Source organism: Cherax quadricarinatus, chromosome 96, assembly GCF_038502225.1.
Source record: "Cherax quadricarinatus isolate ZL_2023a chromosome 96, ASM3850222v1, whole genome shotgun sequence".
NCBI classification, from domain to species: domain Eukaryota; kingdom Metazoa; phylum Arthropoda; class Malacostraca; order Decapoda; family Parastacidae; genus Cherax; species Cherax quadricarinatus.
In genome coordinates this window covers 8498450-8517692 of record NC_091387.1, presented here as the reverse complement: position 1 = coordinate 8517692, position 19243 = coordinate 8498450, and the positions used below count along the sequence as shown (strand labels likewise).

The 19243-nt window shown below is 46.2% G+C and overlaps 1 protein-coding gene across 1 annotated transcript in view; it reads right to left on the bottom strand.

Annotated features, from left to right (window-relative positions):
* LOC128701772 (ankyrin repeat and BTB/POZ domain-containing protein 2) overlaps nt 1-19243 on the bottom strand; it is a 217349-nt gene that overhangs the window by 85330 nt on the left and 112776 nt on the right. The gene's annotated exons all lie outside the window — the stretch shown is intronic.

Here is a 19243-nt window from a genome sequence, read left to right as displayed (position 1 = left end):
AAACAGAGTGGAGAGGGATAAGTAAGTTTATTTAGGCACAGGTACACATAAGTGCAGTTATTATAGTGTAAATTACCTAGGATAACCCCAAAAGAAGGTCCAAGTTACTTATTTACACTGAGGTCTTTGGGATGCTGTGGACCTACTAGGCTAAGATGGAAAGTTGCGGATTCTTTGCCAAGTTGGATGGTTGAGGCTTTGGCACTAAAGTTAGCAGTTGTACTGGAGTAGTGAGAAATTCTGTAATGTGTTTTTAGTCCTTTATCCTGCAATACTTTATACAGCTGATGGTAGGACATCATCAGCTGCTCTAGGCCCCAGGACGTAAGAACATAAGAAAGGAGGAACACTGCAGCAGGCCTGTTGGCCCATACTAGGCAGGTCCTTCACAGATCCATCTCACTAATAGAATATTTGCCCTCATAAGAACATAAGAACATAAGAAATAAGGAATACTGCAACAGGCCTATTGGTCTATGCGAGGCAGCTCCAAATCTCCCCACCAGTTTAAGCCAATGCCTTGACCTAGTGAGGTCAGACATATCATTTAAGGAAGGAGCACTGCATCCGACCTAGTAGCTAGTCAGGTCCAACTCACACCCACCCACATCCACTCATATATTTATCCAACCTATTTTTAAAACTACACAATGTCTTAGCATCTATGACGGTACTCGGGAGCTTGTTCCACTCATCCACAACTCTATTACCAAACCAGTGCTTTCCTATATCCTTCCTGAATCTGAATTTTTCCAACTAAAGCCATTGCTGCGAGTCCTGTCTACGTTAGATATTTTTAGCGTGCTATTTACATCCCCTTTATTAATTCCTGTTTTCCATTTACACACCTCAATCATATCCCCCCTAATTCTACGCCTTTCTAGAGAGTGCAGATTCAGGGACCTCAGTCTTTCCTCATAGGGAAGATTTCTGATACATGGGATCAACTTTGTCATCCTCTTTTGTACATTTTCCAGAGCATTTATATCCATTCTGTAATACAGTGACCAAAACTGTGCAGCATAATCCAAATGAGGCCTAACCAAAGATATACAGAGTTGAAGAACAACCCTGAGGACTTCTATTATTTATACTTCTTGGTATGAAGCCAAGGATTCTGTTAGCTTTATTGCGAACACTAATGCACTGTTGTCTTGGTTTTAGATTACTGCTAACCAGAATTCCTAAATCCTTTTCACAATCTGTAATATTAAGATCTACATTATTTAGTTTATATGTGGCATGGTTATTTTCCTGTCCAACATTTAGAACTTTGCATTTGTCTATATTAAACTGCATCTGCCACTTCTCCAACCACTGCATGAGTTTATTCAAATCACCCTGGAGTGCTCTAATGTCCTCATTAGAATGAATTGGATGGCTTATTTTGGTGTCATCAGCAAATTTACTTATGTCACTATTTATTTCCTCATCTATGTCATTTATGTAGACTGTGAACAACAACGGGCCCAACACTGACCCCTGTGGAACACCACTTGTGACATGCCCCCATTCTGATTTCTCCCCATTTATGCAAACTCTCTGCTCCCTATTCGTCAACCATGCCTCAACCCAGGAAAAAATTTCTCCTCCTATTCCGTGTGCCTTAAGTTTCCTCAATAACCTCTGATGTGGAACTCTATCGGAAGCCTTACTGAAGTCCATATACACAATATCATATTCAATACCACAATCTACCTCCTCAAATACCTTAGTGAAGAAAGTCAGTAAATTTGTAAGACAGGAACGCCCCTTTGTAAAACCGTGCTGAGATTCATTAATCAATTTATGCCTTTCAAGATGGCTACAAATTGCTTGGTAATTATTGATTCCATAAATTTTCCCACTATGGAGGTAAGGCTTATTGGTCCATAGTTTGAAGCTAGGGACCTGTCACCTACCTTGTAAATAGGTATTACATTTACCATTTTCTATTTATCAGGCACTAAGCTAGTTTGCAGTGATAGGTTGAAAAGATTAGCCAAAGGCATGCTAAGTTTCTCTTTACATTCCTTTAACACACTTGCAAACAGTTCATCAGAGCCTGGAGATTTGTTAGGTTTTAGTTTCTCAATTTGTCTGAGGACCATGTCACTAGTTACTGCAATCGTACATAGTTTATCATCATCCTGTTCTACATAATCTATTATTTCAGGAATACCACTAGTATTTTCCTGGGTGAAAACTGAGAGGAAGTAGGTATTGAGAATTTCACACATATCCTTATCACTGTCAGTGATCCGACCAGAGTTACTCTTAAGTGGGCCAATCTTGCCCCTAATCTTACTTCTGTATACCTGAAAGAACCCTTTTGGGTTAGTCTTTGAATCCCTTGCGACCTTAGCCTCATAATCCCTTTTTGCTTTTCTTATTCCCTTTTTTTATTATTTCTCTCTTTAATTGAATATATTGATTTCTTAACTGCCCATCCCCTCTTCTGATATGCCTATATATGCCTCTCTTTTGACCAATGAGATGTTTTAATCTATTGTTCATCCATTTGGGATAATTTTTGTTAGATTTAATTTCCCTCCCCGAACAAAAGTTGTCTGGGCAACTAGAACTATGCTCTGAAAAACATCATATTGACGGCCAACACCACCTACCTGACCAATAGTCAGGACATCCCAATTTAGCCCACCCAGGTAATTTTTCAGTCCCATGAAATAGGCCAAGCGAAAGTCTGGGACAGAGATTTGATTGCAGTTATCCGGGTAACTCCATGATATATGAAACTAAGTGATTTGTGATCGCTTTCCCCAAGCTCGTCATTAACCTCAAGATTATTAACTAGTGATTCTTTGTTGGCAAGAACCAAGGCAAGTAGATTGTTTCCTCTAGTTGGTTCTGTCACAAACTGTTTTAAAAAGCAATCCTGAACTGTATCAAGAAAGTCACTAGATTCAAGATTTCCTGTCACATTGATCCAGTCAATTTGTCTAAAGTTAAAATCTCCCAATGACACATTTTCATATCTAGATACCTTATGAATTTCGTCCCATAGCAGCTTACTGCACTTCCTATCAAGGTTTGGGGGCCTATAAATCACACTCAAAATTAACTTTTCATGACCCCCGAGAAACTGTAGCCAAACAGATTCTGTGTCCGATGTTTCTAATCTTATATCTTGTCTAACACAACAATTTAAATTATCCCTGACATACATCACCACTCCACCACTGCTCCTGTTGACCCTATCAGTATGGAATAGTCTATAACCCTGTATGTATGCTGCATTCAGAAGGCCTTTCTCTATCTTTCAAGTTGAACCAGGTCTCTGTTATAGCAATAATACCTATATTACCTTCACTTGCAAGTAATCTTAGCTCATCTATCTTCTTTCTTAGACTCCTACTATTTGTATAGTAAACCTTAAGGAAGCTAGTCACTCGTTACCCTCTACTATCTCTCTTTGTTGATCAATTGATTTGCCTTTACTAGCAACTTTATTTTGAATATTGTCTTTTAAACATATCCCTGAGGTATCCTGGTTATATCTGCTGTTTTCAACTCTAATACTGCAGCCTGATTTTTTCCCACAGACACCCATACCTCTATAATCTATCAGTTTAAAGTCCCAGACAAGTCATCAATAACCCCCTCAATCGAAATGGCTAATGCAACCACTCCATCCCCAGAGAGATGAACCCCATCTCTTGCATACATATCACATTTACTATAGAATATGTCCCAGTTATCAACGAATGGGATTGCATGTTCCTTGCAGTACCTGTCTAGCCAGCAATTTATACCAATTGCCTTAGACATCCATTCATAGACCACTCCCCTTCTAGGCAAGATGCTACATATGACTGGGATCCCTCCCTTAGACCTGACTACATTTTCACTGTAGTTGTCATTGCCTGTTGATGCTGAAATGTGTTGGGAGGGTTGATGTGCCCCTGTACAATACCTGTGCAAACATATGAGAGGTTATCACCTGCTATCAGCTACCACTTACAAATACAGTGGAAACGATAAAAAGTATGTTCAGGTGCCATACTGACCGAATTTGTTCCCATAAGAAATATTGTGAAGTAGATTAGTCCAGACTAACGTATTACATAAATACACTTACATAATTGGTCACATTCGTTATGCACTGTATCAGTAAAAAATACCATATTTTACCAGCTAAGATACAACTGTTCACTAAGTAAACATGTTCAGAGTAACACCCACCATAATATAAATACAAGCTATCGAAGAAAACATGAAAAACAACTATAAAGTCGCAAGAAAAGCTTTTCAAGATTCTGTGCATGCTGTTATAATTAGGTTGATGGTTGTGAGGCGCCAGGACCGTCGTGTCCATCTCACTGCTGTGAAATCAACTACTGGAATATTTTTGCAAATATAAACTATTTAGTACATAATAAATTTATTACAATAAAGGAATATAATAAAAGAATAATTTCCCCTTGCATTTTGGGAAAGTGGTAGTCTGTGGACAGTGTGGTAGTCTGTGGACAGTGTGGTAGTCTGTGGACAGTGTGGTAGTCTGTGGACAGTGTGGTAGTCTGTGGACAGTGTGGTAGTCTGTGGACAGTGTGGTAGTCTGTGGACAGTGTGGTAGTCTGTGGACAGTGTGGTAGTCTGTGGACAGTGTGGTAGTCTGTGGACAGTGTGGTAGTCTGTGGACAGTGTGGTAGTCTGTGGACAGTGTGGTAGTCTGTGGACAGTGTGGTAGTCTGTGGACAGTGTGGTAGTCTGTGGACAGTGTGGTAGTCTGTGGACAGTGTGGTAGTCTGTGGACAGTGTGGTAGTCTGTGGACAGTGTGGTAGTCTGTGGACAGTGTGGTAGTCTGTGGACAGTGTGGTAGTCTGTGGACAGTGTGGTAGTCTGTGGACAGTGTGGTAGTCTGTAGACAGTGTGGTAGTCTGTGGACAGTGTGGTACAGTGTGTTAGTCTGTGGACAGTGTGGTAGTCTGTGGACAGTGTGGTAGTCTGTGGACAGTGTGGTAGACTGTGGACAGTGTGGTAGTCTGTGGACAGTGTGGTAGTCTGTGGACAGTGTGGTAGTCTGTGGACAGTGTGGTAGTCTGTCGACAGTGTGGTAGTCTCTGCACAGGGTGGTAGTCTGTGGACAGACAGTGTGGTAGTCTGTGGACAGTGTGGTAGTCTGTGGACAGTGTGGTAGTCTGTGGACAGTGTGGTAGTCTGTGGACAGTGTGGTAGTCTGTGGACAGTGTGGTAGTCTGTGGACAGTGTGGTAGTCTGTGGACAGTGTGGTAGTCTGTGGACAGTGTGGTAGTCTGTGGACAGTGTGGTAGTCTGTGGACAGTGTGGTAGTCTGTGGACAGACAGTGTGGTAGTCTGTGGACAGTGTGGTAGTCTGTGGACAGTGTGGTAGTCTGTGGACAGTGTGGTAGTCTGTGGACAGTGTGGTAGTCTGTGGACAGTGTGGTAGTCTGTGGACAGTGTGGTAGTCTGTGGACAGTGTGGTAGTCTGTAGACAGTGTGGTAGTCTGTGGACAGTGTGGTAGTCTGTGGACAGTGTGGTAGTCTGTGGACAGTGTGGTAGTCTGTGGACAGTGTGGTAGTCTGTGGACAGTGTGGTAGTCTGTGGACAGTGTGGTAGTCTGTGGACAGTGTGGTAGTCTGTGGACAGTGTGGTAGTCTGTGGACAGTGTGGTAGTCTGTGGACAGTGTGGTAGTCTGTAGACAGTGTGGTAGTCTGTGGACAGTGTGGTAGTCTGTGGACAGTGTGGTAGTCTGTGGACAGTGTGGTAGTCTGTGGACAGTGTGGTAGTCTGTGGACAGTGTGGTAGTCTGTGGACAGTGTGGTAGTCTGTGGACAGTGTGGTAGTCTGTGGACAGTGTGGTTGTCTGTAGACAGTGTGGTAGTCTGTGGACAGTGTGGTTGTCTGTAGACAGTGTGGTAGTCTGTGGACAGTGTGGTAGTCTGTAGACAGTGTGGTAGTCTGTGGACAGTGTGGTTGTCTGTAGACAGTGTGGTAGTCTGTGGACAGTGTGGTTGTCTGTGGACAGTGTGGTAGTCTGTGGATAGTGTGGTTGTCTGTGGACAGTGTGGTAGTCTGTGGACAGTGTGGTTGTCTGTAGACAGTGTGGTAGTCTGTGGACAGTGTGGTTGTCTGTAGACAGTGTGGTAGTCTGTGGACAGTGTGGTTGTCTGTGGACAGTGTGGTAGTCTGTGGACAGTGTGGTTGTCTGTGGACAGTGTGGTAGTCTGTGGACAGTGTGGTAGTCTGTGGACAGTGTGGTAGTCTGTGGACAGTGTGGTTGTCTGTAGACAGTGTGGTAGTCTGTGGACAGTGTGGTAGTCTGTGGACAGTGTGGTTGTCTGTAGACAGTGTGGTAGTCTGTGGACAGTGTGGTTGTCTGTAGACAGTGTGGTAGTCAGTGGACAGTGTGGTTGTCTGTAGACAGTGTGGTAGTCTGTGGACAGTGTGGTTGTCTGTAGACAGTGTGGTAGTCTGTGGACAGTGTGGTTGTCTGTAGACAGTGTGGTAGTCTGTGGACAGTGTGGTTGTCTGTAGACAGTGTGGTAGTCTGTGGACAGTGTGGTTGTCTGTAGACAGTGTGGTAGTCTGTGGACAGTGTGGTTGTCTGTAGACAGTGTGGTAGTCTGTGGACAGTGTGGTTGTCTGTAGACAGTGTGGTAGTCTGTGGACAGTGTGGTTGTCTGTAGACAGTGTGGTAGTCTGTGGACAGTGTGGTTGTCTGTAGACAGTGTGGTAGTCTGTGGACAGTGTGGTTGTCTGTAGACAGTGTGGTAGTCTGTGGACAGTGTGGTTGTCTGTAGACAGTGTGGTAGTCTGTGGACAGTGTGGTAGTCTGTGGACAGTGTGGTAGTCTGTGGACAGTGTGGTAGTCTGTGGACAGTGTGGTAGTCTGTGGACAGTGTGGTAGTCTGTGGACAGTGTGGTAGTCTGTGGACAGTGTGGTAGTCTGTGGACAGTGTGGTAGTCTGTGGACAGTGTGGTAGTCTGTGGACAGTGTGGTAGTCTGTGGACAGTGTGGTAGTCTGTGGACAGTGTGGTAGTCTGTAGACAGTGTGGTAGTCTGTGGACAGTGTGGTAGTCTGTGGACAGTGTGGTAGTCTGTGGACAGTGTGGTAGTCTGTAGACAGTGTGGTAGTCTGTGGACAGTGTGGTAGTCTGTGGACAGTGTGGTAGTCTGTGGACAGTGTGGTAGTCTGTGGACAGTGTGGTAGTCTGTGGACAGTGTGGTAGTCTGTAGACAGTGTGGTAGTCTGTAGACAGTGTGGTAGTCTGTGGACAGTGTGGTAGTCTGTGGACAGTGTGGTAGTCTGTGGACAGTGTGGTAGTCTGTAGACAGTGTGGTAGTCTGTGGACAGTGTGGTAGTCTGTGGACAGTGTGGTAGTCTGTAGACAGTGTGGTAGTCTGTAGACAGTGTGGTAGTCTGTGGACAGTGTGGTAGTCTGTAGACAGTGTGGTAGTCTGTGGACAGTGTGGTACTCTGTGGACAGTGTGGTAGTCTGTGGACAGTGTGGTAGTCTGTGGACAGTGTGGTAGTCTGTAGACAGTGTGGTAGTCTGTGGACAGTGTGGTAGTCTGTGGACAGAGTGGTAGTCTGTGGGGAGAGTGTGGCACTAGTCACTAGGGTGACCCTGTGGCCTGGCTGGCAAAGCTTTCGCTTCACACACGGAAGGGTCCGGGTTCGATTCCTGGAGGGGTGAAAACATTTTGACGTGTTTCCTGACACCTGTTGTCCTGTTCACTTAGCAGCAAATAGGTACCTGGGTGTTAGTCAACTGGTGTGGGCTGCATCCTGGGGGACAAGACTGAAGACCCCAATGGAAATGGAAATAAGTCAGTCCTCGATGACGCATAGACTTTCTTGAATTATCCTGGGTGACTAACCATCCAGGGTTAAAAATCCGAATGAAATCTTATCCTATCTTATCTAGTTATTGGTCCAAGCTGTACCGAAACATTGCCAAGAAAACTGGTTTCTGTTTACTAGTTCTTGACCGGTGAAGGATGTGCAAGATAATAATATAATAATAATAAAAATAATTCAATAACATCTTGTAGGAGTGAGGAAGAGCCAGTTGTGAGTGTGGGGGAAGTTCGTGAGGCAGTAGGTAAAATGAAAGGGGGTAAGGCAGCCGGGATTGATGGGATAAAGATAGAAATGTTAAAAGCAGGTGGGGATATAGTTTTGGAGTGGTATGGAAGAAGGTAAAGTACCTAGAGATTGGCAGAACATATGCATAGTTCCTTTGTATAAAGGCAAAGGGGACAAAAGAGAGTGTAAAAATTATAGGGGAATAAGTCTGTTAAAGTTTTGGAGTGAGATTAACAAGTTAAGGAAGCCTAGAGAACAAATGGATTTGTCAGTTAAAAATAGGAGAGGAGAGTTATTAAATGGAGAGTTAGAGGTATTGGGAAGATGGAGGGAATATTTTGAGGAATTGTTAAATGTTGATGAAGATAGGGAAGCTGTGATTTCGTGTATAGGGCAAGGAGGAATAACATCTTGTAGGAGTGAGGAAGAGCCAGTTGTGAGTGTGGGGGAAGTTCGTGAGGCAGTAGGTAAAATGAAAGGGGGTAAGGCAGCCGGGATTGATGGGATAAAGATAGAAATGTTAAAAGCAGGTGGGGATATAGTTTTGGAGTGGTTGGTGCAATTATTTAATAAATGTATGGAAGAGGGTAAGGTACCTAGGGATTGGCAGAGAGCATGCATAGTTCCTTTGTATAAAGGCAAAGGGGATAAAAGAGAGTGCAAAAATTATAGGGGGATAAGTCTGTTGAGTGTACCTGGTAAAGTGTATGGTAGAGTTATAATTGAAAGAATTAAGAGTAAGACGGAGAATAGGATAGCAGATGAACAAGGAGGCTTTAGGAAAGGTAGGGGGTGTGTGGACCAGGTGTTTACAGTGAAACATATAAGTGAACAGTATTTAGATAAGGCTAAAGAGGTCTTTGTGGCATTTATGGATTTGGAAAAGGCGTATGACAGGGTGGATAGGGGGGCAATGTGGCAGATGTTGCAAGTGTATGGTGTAGGAGGTAGGTTACTGAAAGCAGTGAAGAGTTTTTACGAGGATAGTGAGGCTCAAGTTAGAGTATGTAGAAAAGAGGGAAATTTTTTCCCAGTAAAAGTAGGCCTTAGACAAGGATGTGTGATGTCACCGTGGTTGTTTAATATATTTATAAATGGGGTTGTAAGAGAAGTAAATGCGAGGGTCTTGGCAAGAGGCGTGGAGTTAAAAGATAAAGAATCACACACAGGGTGGGAGTTGTCACAGCTGCTCTTTGCTGATGACACTGTGCTCTTGGGAGATTCTGAAGAGAAGCTGCAGAGATTGGTGGATGAATTTGGTAGGGTGTGCAAAAGAAGAAAATTAAAGGTGAATACAGGAAAGAGTAAGGTTATGAGGATAACAAAAAGATTAGGTGATGAAAGATTGAATATCAGATTGGAGGGAGAGAGTATGGAGGAGGTGAACGTATTCAGATATTTGGGAGTGGACGTGTCAGCGGATGGGTCTATGAAAGATGAGGTGAATCATAGAATTGATGAGGGAAAAAGAGTGAGTGGTGCACTTAGGAGTCTGTGGAGACAGAGAACTTTGTCCTTGGAGGCAAAGAGGGGAATGTATGAGAGTATAGTTTTACCAGCGCTCTTATATGGGTGTAAAGCATGGGTGATGAGTGTTGCAGCGAGGAGAAGGCTGGAGGCAGTGGAGATGTCATGTCTGAGGGCAATGTGTGGTGTGAATGTAATGCAGAGAATTCGTAGTTTGGAAGGAGGAGGTGCGGGATTACCAAAACTGGCAGGCCGGACTTGAGTCCTGGAGATGGGAAGTACAGTGCCTGCACTCTGAAGGAGGGGTGTTAATGTTGCAGTTTAAAAACTGTAGTGTAAAGCACCCTTCTGGCAAGACAGTGATGGAGTGAATGAGTATACCTGGTAAAGTGTATGGTAGAGTTATTATTGAAAGAATTAAGTGTAAGATAGAGTGCAGGACAGCAGATGAACAAGTAGACTTTAGGAAGGGTAGGGGACGTGTAGACCAAGTGTTTCAAGTGAAACATAGGTGAACAGTATTTAGATAAAGGTAAAAAGTTTTTTGTGACATTTATGAATCTGGGAAAGGCGTATGATAGGGTGGATAGGAGGGCAATATGGCAGATATTACAAATGTATGGAATATGAGGTAGGTTACTGAAAGCAGCGAAGAGTTTTTATGAGGATAGTGAGGCTCAGGTTAGAGCAAGTAGGATAGAGGGCAATTATTTCCCAGTAAAAGTAGGCCTTAGACAGGGATGTGTGATGTCACCATGGCTGTTCAATATATTTATAGATGGCTTTGTAAGAGAAGTTAATGCTCAGGTGTTGGCAAGAGGTGTGGGATTAAAAGATAAAGAATCTAACACAAAGTGGGAGTTGTCACAGTTGCTTTTTGCTGATGACACTCTGCTTTTGGGAGATTCTGAAGAGAAGTTGCAGAGGTTGGTGAATGAGTTTGGTAGGGTATGTAAAAGAAGAAAATTAAAAGAGAACATAGGAAAGAGTAAGGTGATGAGGATAACAAAAAAATTTAAGTAATGAAAGATTGGATATCAGACTGGAGGGAGAGAGTATGGAGGCGGTGAATGTATTTGGATATTTGGGAGTGGACGTGTCAGCAGATGGGTCTATGAAAGATGAGGTGAATCACTGATATGGTGAGGGGGGAAAAGGTGAGTGGAGCACTGAGGAGTCTGTGGAGACAAAGAATGTTATCCATGGAACAAAAAAGGGGAATGTATGACAGTATAGTCATACCAACACTCTTAAATGTGTGTGAAGCATGGGTGGTGAATGTTTTAACAAGGAGAAGGCTGGAGGCAGTGGAGATGTTGTGTCTGAGGGCAATGTGTGGTGTGATAATGCAAAGAATCCTAATTAGGGAGGTACTAGGTTACTAAAAGTATTATCCAGAGGGCTGAGGAGGGGTTGCTGAGGTGGTTCGGACATTTAGAGTGAAATGAACAAAACAGAATGATTTGGAGAATGTATACATCTAGAAGCATGCGGAGACAAATGTATTTTAGGACTTGACGTGCTGTTGGAGTGTGAGCGAGGTAAAATTTATGAAGGGATTCAGGGAAACCTGCAGCCCAGACTTGCATCCTGGAGATGGGAAGTACAGTGTCTGCACTCTGAAGGACGGGTGTTAATGTTGCAGTTTTATAACTGTAGTGTAGGTGCACCTTTGGAAAGACAGTGATGGAGTGAATGATGATGAAAGTGTTTCTTCTTTTCCAGGTCACCCTGTCTTGGTGGGAAATGGCTGATGTATTAATAAAAAAAAAATTAATAATAATCTTAATATCTAAAAGTACACGTACAAGGTATACAGACCATAGATGACATCAATAATATACTATTATATAGAAAGACACTTGTTATGCAAAGCATTTTGGGCAAATTTGGTCAATTTTGTCCCAGGATGTGACCCACACCAGATGACTAACACCCAGGTACCTATTTTACTGATGGGTGAACAGGGACGGCAGGTATTTTATGGAAATACAGTGGACCCCCGGTTTACGATATTATTTCATTCCAGAAGTATGTTCAGGTGCCAGTACTGACCAAATTTGTTCCCATAAGGAATATTGTGAATTAGGTTAGTCCATTTCAGACCCCAAACATACACATACAAACGCACTTACATAAATACACTTACATAATTGGTCGCATTGGGAGCTGATGGTAAACCGGGGGTCCACTGTACATCCTTATAAAGAATAAGCAGGTACTCAACCAGGCAAAGCACCACCTACCTAACACAGAAGACACATGATCCCATTGTCTACCTGTCCCAATATAGAATTCTTCAGGTCACCATGTGACACTCACACCTCAGTCTCTGCCTATATATACTGTTTATATACACAGTGGACCCCCGCTTAACGATCACCTCCCAATGCGACCAATTATGTAAGTGTATTTATGTAAGTGCGTTTGTACGTGTATGTTTGGGGGTCTGAAATGGACTAATCTACTTCACAATATTCCTTATGGGAACAAATTCGGTCAGTACTGGCACCTGAACATACTTCTGGAATGAAAAAATATCGTTAACCGGGGGTCCACTGTACTGTGTTTGATGTGATCAAGGTCCCAGGACTGATGGCAATAAACCAATTTGTGGGTATCTATTATCAAGGTTTATACCATACGATCCTAGAAATAAACATAATCCCTTATGAGGATTGTGACTTGAGTTTCCTCAGAGCAGGTTAGGAGACGGAGGACTATACGTACTTGACTGATGTCAAAAACAAAAAGTCATAAAACCATAACTGGAACAATACACAAATAACCTGCACAAAATAATAATTTTTATTTCTATCAGTACATGGTACACTTAAACAGACCATAGCTGAAATCAGTGACAAACTATATAGAAAGTCCCTGGTAATGTAGAGTATTTCTGGCAACTTAGGTTAATTTTGTCCCCAGGATGCCACCCACACCAGTCCACTGACACTCAGGTACCTGCCTACTGTTAGGTGCACATTGACCAGGTACCTACTTACTGCTAGGTGAACAGTAACAGCAGGTGTAGGGTAACTTAACACCCAAGCACCTATTTACTGCTAGGTGAACACAGACAACAAGAGTAAGGTAACTATCACCCAGGTACCAACTTACTGCTAGGTGACCAATGACAACAGATATAAAGTAACTAACACCCAGGTACCTACTTACTGCTAGATGAGCATGGACATCAGTTGTAAGGAAACACATCCTGTTTCCACCCATACTGGGGATCAAACCACGGACCTCAGTGTGAGTTGAGTGTGCTACCAACCCAGCCACAGGAAGGCTGAGAAGCATTTGCCTAGCAGCTCCCCAAGCAAAATGAGCTGAAGTAGGTTGGTGGCACACTCAGCTCACACACTGAGGCCCATGGTTTGATCCCCGGTACGGGTGGAAATATTAGGATGTGTCTCCTTAAGACACCTGCTGTCACTGTTCACCTAGCAGTAAGTAGGTACGTGGGTGTTAGTTACCTTACACCTACTATCACTATTCACCTAGGTACCTGGGTATTAGTTACCTTATGCCTGCTGTCACTGTTCACATAGCAGTAAGTAGGTACCTGGGTGTTAGTTATATAGACATAACCAGGGATTTTCTATATAGTATGTCAATGATGTCAGCTATGGTCTGTATACCTTGTACAGTGGACTCTGTGTTATTGGCCGTTCCGGATATTGGCTAATTCGATTATCGACCATTTTTTTTGGCCAAAATTTTATCCTGGTTATCGGTCGTTTTCTCGGTTATCGGCCATATTGGACACATCCACCCGTAGCAAAGTATGAAAGTGAAGGAGGAAGAGAGAGGGAAGAATGTGCCTTCTTCAGTGATTCTACGATACGTACGACACTAAAGCGGCAGGAGTCGATAAAGGCTACAGTGCCAGCCAGCGATATATTGTAACATTAACAGGCTCAGGGACTGACTACCTCAAAACTCATTTTCAAGGGCGATGGACTGATGACATCGTCTTCACATCTCCAATACTTCTGCTAACTCTTCTGTACGCGACTGAAGCAGCATACTGTGTAAGCAAAACACTTTAGAATAAAGATACCTAACTGTTGCACATGTCTTATCAACCTGTCAGTATTGTATACTACTATCATACCCGGTGGCCTGCTGGTTAAAGCTCCCGCTTCACACACGGAGGGCCCGGGTTCGATTCCCGGCGGGTGGAAACATTTCGACACGTTTCCTTACACCTGTTGTCCTGTTCACCTAGCAGCAAATAGGTACCTGGGTGTTAGTCAACTGGTGTGGGTCGCATCCTGGGGGACAAGATTAAGGACCCCAATGGAAATAAGTTAGACAGTCCTCGATGACGCACTGACTTTCTTGGGTTATCCTGGGTGGCTAACCCTCCGGGGTTAAAAATCCGAACGAAATCTTATCTTATCACCTCCCATCATACCTGGGTGAAGACAGGTATGACTATCCCAATCTAATTCTGAAATGTAAACACACATTGTAACCTTAAGAAAGAAATAAAAAAATATTTTATGTATTTTATAGTTACACAAATCATCATACAAACCAGAAATATGTATAGATTACTCAGTATAAACCCAAAATGTCAGCCTAAGTGATTTATTTCCATTGGTGAGGGAAGCAAGTGTTGCGGCATGACAAATACAGTGGACCTCCGGTTTACGATATTATTTCATTCCAGAAGTATGTTCAGGTGCCAGTACTGACCGAATTTGTTCCCATAAGGAATATTGTGAAGTAGATTAGTCCATTTCAGACCCCAAACATACACATACAAACGCACTTACATAAATACACTTACATAATTGGTCGCATTGGGAGCTTATCGTAAACCGGGGGTCCACTGTATATCAGCCCTGATTAAGGATTTTATTTCTCTGCATAGTTTACAATGTGTAATTACAATTTTGATTTGCCAAGTACAAAGAAAGCCACTATCATACCGGGATATTTCGGGCAGACTATTGCATGTCAAACAAACAACTTTGCTTTTGCAGTACAGTAGGGCCCCACTTATACGGCGGGTTAGGTTTCAGGCTGTCGCCAGAAAGCAGACATCGCCGGAAGGCAGAACGCCATTTTTTTCCATTTATAAATGCCAGACAACACGTATTGCCGCCGGTGGCATTGTTTACCAGCCAGCCTCCGCGGTAACATCCACGCATACAATCGGAACATTTCGTATTATTACAGTGTTTTTGGTGATTTTATCTGCAAAATAAGTGACCATGGGCCCCAAGAAAGCTTCTAGTGCCAACCCTACAGCAATAAGGGTGAGAATTACTATAGAGATGAAGAAAAAGATCATTGATAAGTATGAAAGTGGAGTGCGTGTCTCCGAGCTGGCCAGGTTGTATAATAAACCCCAATCAACCATCGCTACTATTGGTGGTACAGCTGCTGCTGCTGCTGTACCACCGTCAGCTGCTGCTGCTGCTGCTGCACTGTCAGCTGCTGCTGCTGCTGTACCACCATCAGCTGCTGCTGTAGTACCGTCTGCTGCTGTTGTAGCATCGTCTGCTGCTGCTGCTGCTGTAGCACTGTCAGCTGCTGCTGCTGCTGCTGCTGCTGTAGCACTGTCAGCTGCTGCTGCTGCTGTAGCACTGTCAGCTGCTGCTGCTGCTGCTGTAGCACCGTTGTTGGTGTGGCTTATTGAGAATACCAAGAAACAATTAACCCCAGAGGATTTGCCACCCAGGATAACCCAAAAAAGTCAGTGTCATCGAAGACTGTCTAACTTATTTCCATTGGGGTCCTTAATCTTGTCTCCCAGGATGCAACCCACACCAGTCGACTAACACCCAGGTGAACAGGGAAAAATGCCTGGAACTAGTGCTCATATTGGTGAATTTAAAGCCAGCAAAGGTTGGTTTGAGAGATTTAAGAATCGTAGTGACATACACAGTGTGATAAGGCCTGTTCTGGAAGTAAATGCCAAACAGGACCTACAGTACTCAGGATACACTAAATTATATTAAGTTAGTAATAAAACCAGACATTAAAAACACACAAAGTAAAATACATCACAGTAAATTCATTACTTATCTTAAAGTATTTGTAATCTTAATGTAGGGAGAGAGGAGAGTAGTACTTGTTTGTAGGAAGTCAGGTGCAGGTAGCCCAGGTGTAGGTAGCCCAGGTGTAGGTAGCCCAGGTGTAGGTAGCCCAGGTGCAGGTAGCCCAGGTGTAGGTAGCCCAGGTGTAGGAAGTCAGGTGTAGGTAGCCCAGGTGTAGGTAGCCCAGGTGTAGGTAGCCCAGGTGCAGGTAGCAGGTGCCCCAGGTGTAGGTAGCCCAGGTGTAGGTAGTCAGGTGTAGGTAGCCCAGGTGTAGGTAGCAGGTAGCCCAGGTGTAGGTAGCCCAGGTGTTGGTAGCCCTGGTGTTGTTAGCCAGGTGTAGGTAGCCCAGGTGTAGGTAGCCCAGGTGTAGGTAGCCCAGGTGCAGGTAGCCCAGGTGTAGGTAGCCCAGGTGTAGGTAGCCCAGGTGCAGGTAGCCCAGGTGTAGGTAGCCCAGGTGTAGGTAGCCCAGGTGCAGGTAGCCCAGGTGTAGGTAGCCCAGGTGCAGGTAGCCCAGGTGTAGGTAGCCCAGGTGTAGGTAGCCCAGGTGTAGGTAGCCCAGGTGTAGGTAGCCCAGGTGTAGGTAGCCCAGGTGTAGGTAGCCCAGGTGCAGGTAGCCCAGGTGTAGGTAGCCCAGGTGTAGGTAGCCCAGGTGTAGGTAGCCCAGGTGTAGGTAGCCCAGGTGTAGGTAGCCCAGGTGTAGGTAGCCCAGGTGTAGGTAGCCCAGGTGTAGGTAGCCCAGGTGTAGGTAGCCCAGGTGTAGGTAGCCCAGGTGCAGGTAGCCCAGGTGTAGGTAGCCCAGGTGTAGGTAGCCCAGGTGTAGGTAGCCCAGGTGTAGCCCAGGTGTAGGTAGCCCAGGTGTAGGTAGCCCAGGTGTAGGTAGCCCAGGTGTAGGTAGCCCAGGTGCAGGTAGCCCAGGTGTAGGTAGCCCAGGTGTAGGTAGCCCAGGTGCAGGTAGCCCAGGTGTAGGTAGCCCAGGTGTAGGTAGCCCAGGTGTAGGTAGCCCAGGTGTAGGTAGCCCAGGTGCAGGTAGCCCAGGTGTAGGTAGCCCAGGTGTAGGTAGCCCAGGTGCAGGTAGCCCAGGTGTAGGTAGCCCAGGTGTAGGTAGCCCAGGTGTAGGTAGCCCAGGTGTAGGTAGCCCAGGTGTAGGTAGCCCAGGTGTAGGTAGCCCAGGTGTAGGTAGCCCAGGTGTAGGTAGCCCAGGTGTAGGTAGCCCAGGTGTAGGTAGCCCAGGTGTAGGTAGCCCAGGTGTAGGTAGCCCAGGTGTAGGTAGCCCAGGTGCAGGTAGCCCAGGTGCAGGTAGCCCAGGTGCAGGTATCCCAGGTGTAGGTAGCCCAGGTGTAGGTAGCCCAGGTGTAGGTAGTGCAGGTAGCCCAGGTGTAGGTAGCCCAGGTGTAGGTAGCCCAGGTGTAGGTAGCCCAGGTGTAGGTAGCCCAGGTGTAGGTAGCCCAGGTGTAGGTAGCCCAGGTGTAGGTAGCCCAGGTGTAGGTAGCCCAGGTGTAGGTAGCCCAGGTGTAGGTAGCCCAGGTGTAGGTAGCCCAGGTGTAGGTAGCCCAGGTGTAGGTAGCCCAGGTGCAGGTAGCCCAGGTGCAGGTAGCCCAGGTGTAGGTAGCCCAGGTGTAGGTAGCCCAGGTGTAGGTAGCCCAGGTAGCCCAGGTGCAGGTAGCCCAGGTGTAGGTAGCCCAGGTGCAGGTAGCCCAGGTGCCCAGGTAGGGTGTAGGTAGCCCAGGTGTAGGTAGCCCAGGTGTAGGTAGCCCAGGTGCAGGTAGCCCAGGTGTAGGTAGCCCAGGTGTAGCCCAGGTGTAGGTAGCCCAGGTGTAGGTAGCCCAGGTGTAGGTAGCCCAGGTGTAGGTAGCCCAGGTGTAGGTAGCCCAGGTGTAGGTAGCCCAGGTGTAGGTGTAGGTAGCCCAGGTGTAGGTAGCCCAGGTGTAGGTAGCCCAGGTGTAGGTAGCCCAGGTGTAGGTAGCCCAGGTGTAGGTAGCCCAGGTGGCGGTAGCCCAGGTGTCGGTAGCCCAGGTGTAGCCCAGGTGCAGGTAGCCCAGGTGTAGGTAGCCCAGGTGTAGGTAGCCCAGGTGTAGGTAGCCCAGGTGTAGGTAGCCCAGGTGTAGGTAGCCCAGGTGTAGGTAGCCCAGGTGTAGGTAGCCCAGGTGTAGGTAGCCCAGGTGTAGGTAGCCCAGGTGTAGGTAGCCCAGGTGCAGGTAGCCCAGGTGTAGGTAGCCCAGGTGTAGGTAGCCCAGGTGTAGGTAGCCCAGGTGTAGGTAGCCCAGGTGTAGGTAGCCCAGGTGTAGGTAGCCCAGGTGCAGGTAGCCCAGGTGTAGGTAGCCCAGGTGCAGGTAGCCCAGGTGTAGGTAGCCCAGGTGTAGGTAGCCCAGGTGTAGGTAGCCCAGGTGTAGGTAGCCCAGGTGCAGTAGGTAGGTAGCCCAGGTGTAGGTAGCAGGTAGCCCAGGTGCAGGTAGCCCAGGTGTAGGTAGCAGGTAGGTAGCCCAGGTGCAGGTAGCCCAGGTGTAGGTAGCCCAGGTGTAGGTAGCCCAGGTGTAGGTAGCCCAGGTGCAGGTAGCCCAGGTGTAGGTAGCCCAGGTGCAGGTAGCCCAGGTGCAGGTAGCCCAGGTGCAGGTAGCCCAGGTGTAGGTAGCCCAGGTGTAGGTAGCCCAGGTGCAGGTAGCCCAGGTGCAGGTAGCCCAGGTGCAGGTAGCCCTGGTGTAGGTAGCCCAGGTGTAGGTAGCCCAGGTGTAGGTAGCCCAGGTGCAGGTAGCCCAGGTGTAGGTAGCCCAGGTGCAGGTAGCCCAGGTGTAGGTAGCCCAGGTGTAGGTAGCCCAGGTGCAGGTAGGTAGCCCAGGTGCAGGTAGCCCAGGTGTAGGTAGGTAGCCCAGGTGTAGGTAGCCCAGGTGGTGTAGGTAGCCCAGGTGTAGGTAGCCCAGGTGTAGGTAGCCCAGGTGTAGGTAGCCCAGGTGCAGGTAGCCCAGGTGTAGGTAGCCCAGGTGTAGGTAGCCCAGGTGTAGGTAGCCCAGGTGTAGGTAGCCCAGGTGTAGGTAGCCCTGGTGTAGGTAGCCCAGGTGTAGGTAGCCCAGGTGTAGGTAGCCCAGGTGTAGGTAGCCCAGGTGTAGGTAGCCCAGGTGTAGGTAGCCCAGGTGTAGGTAGCCCAGGTGTAGGTAGCCCAGGTGTAGGTAGCCCTGGTGCAGGTAGCCCAGGTGTAGGTAGCCCAGGTGTAGGTAGCCCTGGCTCCCCGTCTCATACTTAATATACGATATTTAAAACATCCCAGAGAGGTAAAATACACATACAGTACACTCATTATTTACCTTAAAATATGTGTCGTCTTAATATAGGAAGAGAGGTGAGTAGTATTTATTTGTAGGAAGTTAGTGTTGGTAGCAGGTAGGTGTAGCCTGCCTGGGTTACACCTACCGGCTACCTACACTGTGGCCGAGAGCCATATTATTAACATCATCATACCGTGTTCTCTGAATTTAATCGTTTCTAACAACTACCTTTAGATGCCATCATAAAAGAAGGTAGAAGTGATGGCTGACCAGAGAAAACGTAATGTTGTCCCTCCGCCCGGCTACCACGCACGAGCCCGGTCCCTGGACCCATTGTGTACCTCTGTAATCTGTAAATACCTTTGTAACTTGTCATGATTGTGACTAGACCTACCTGGAGTTC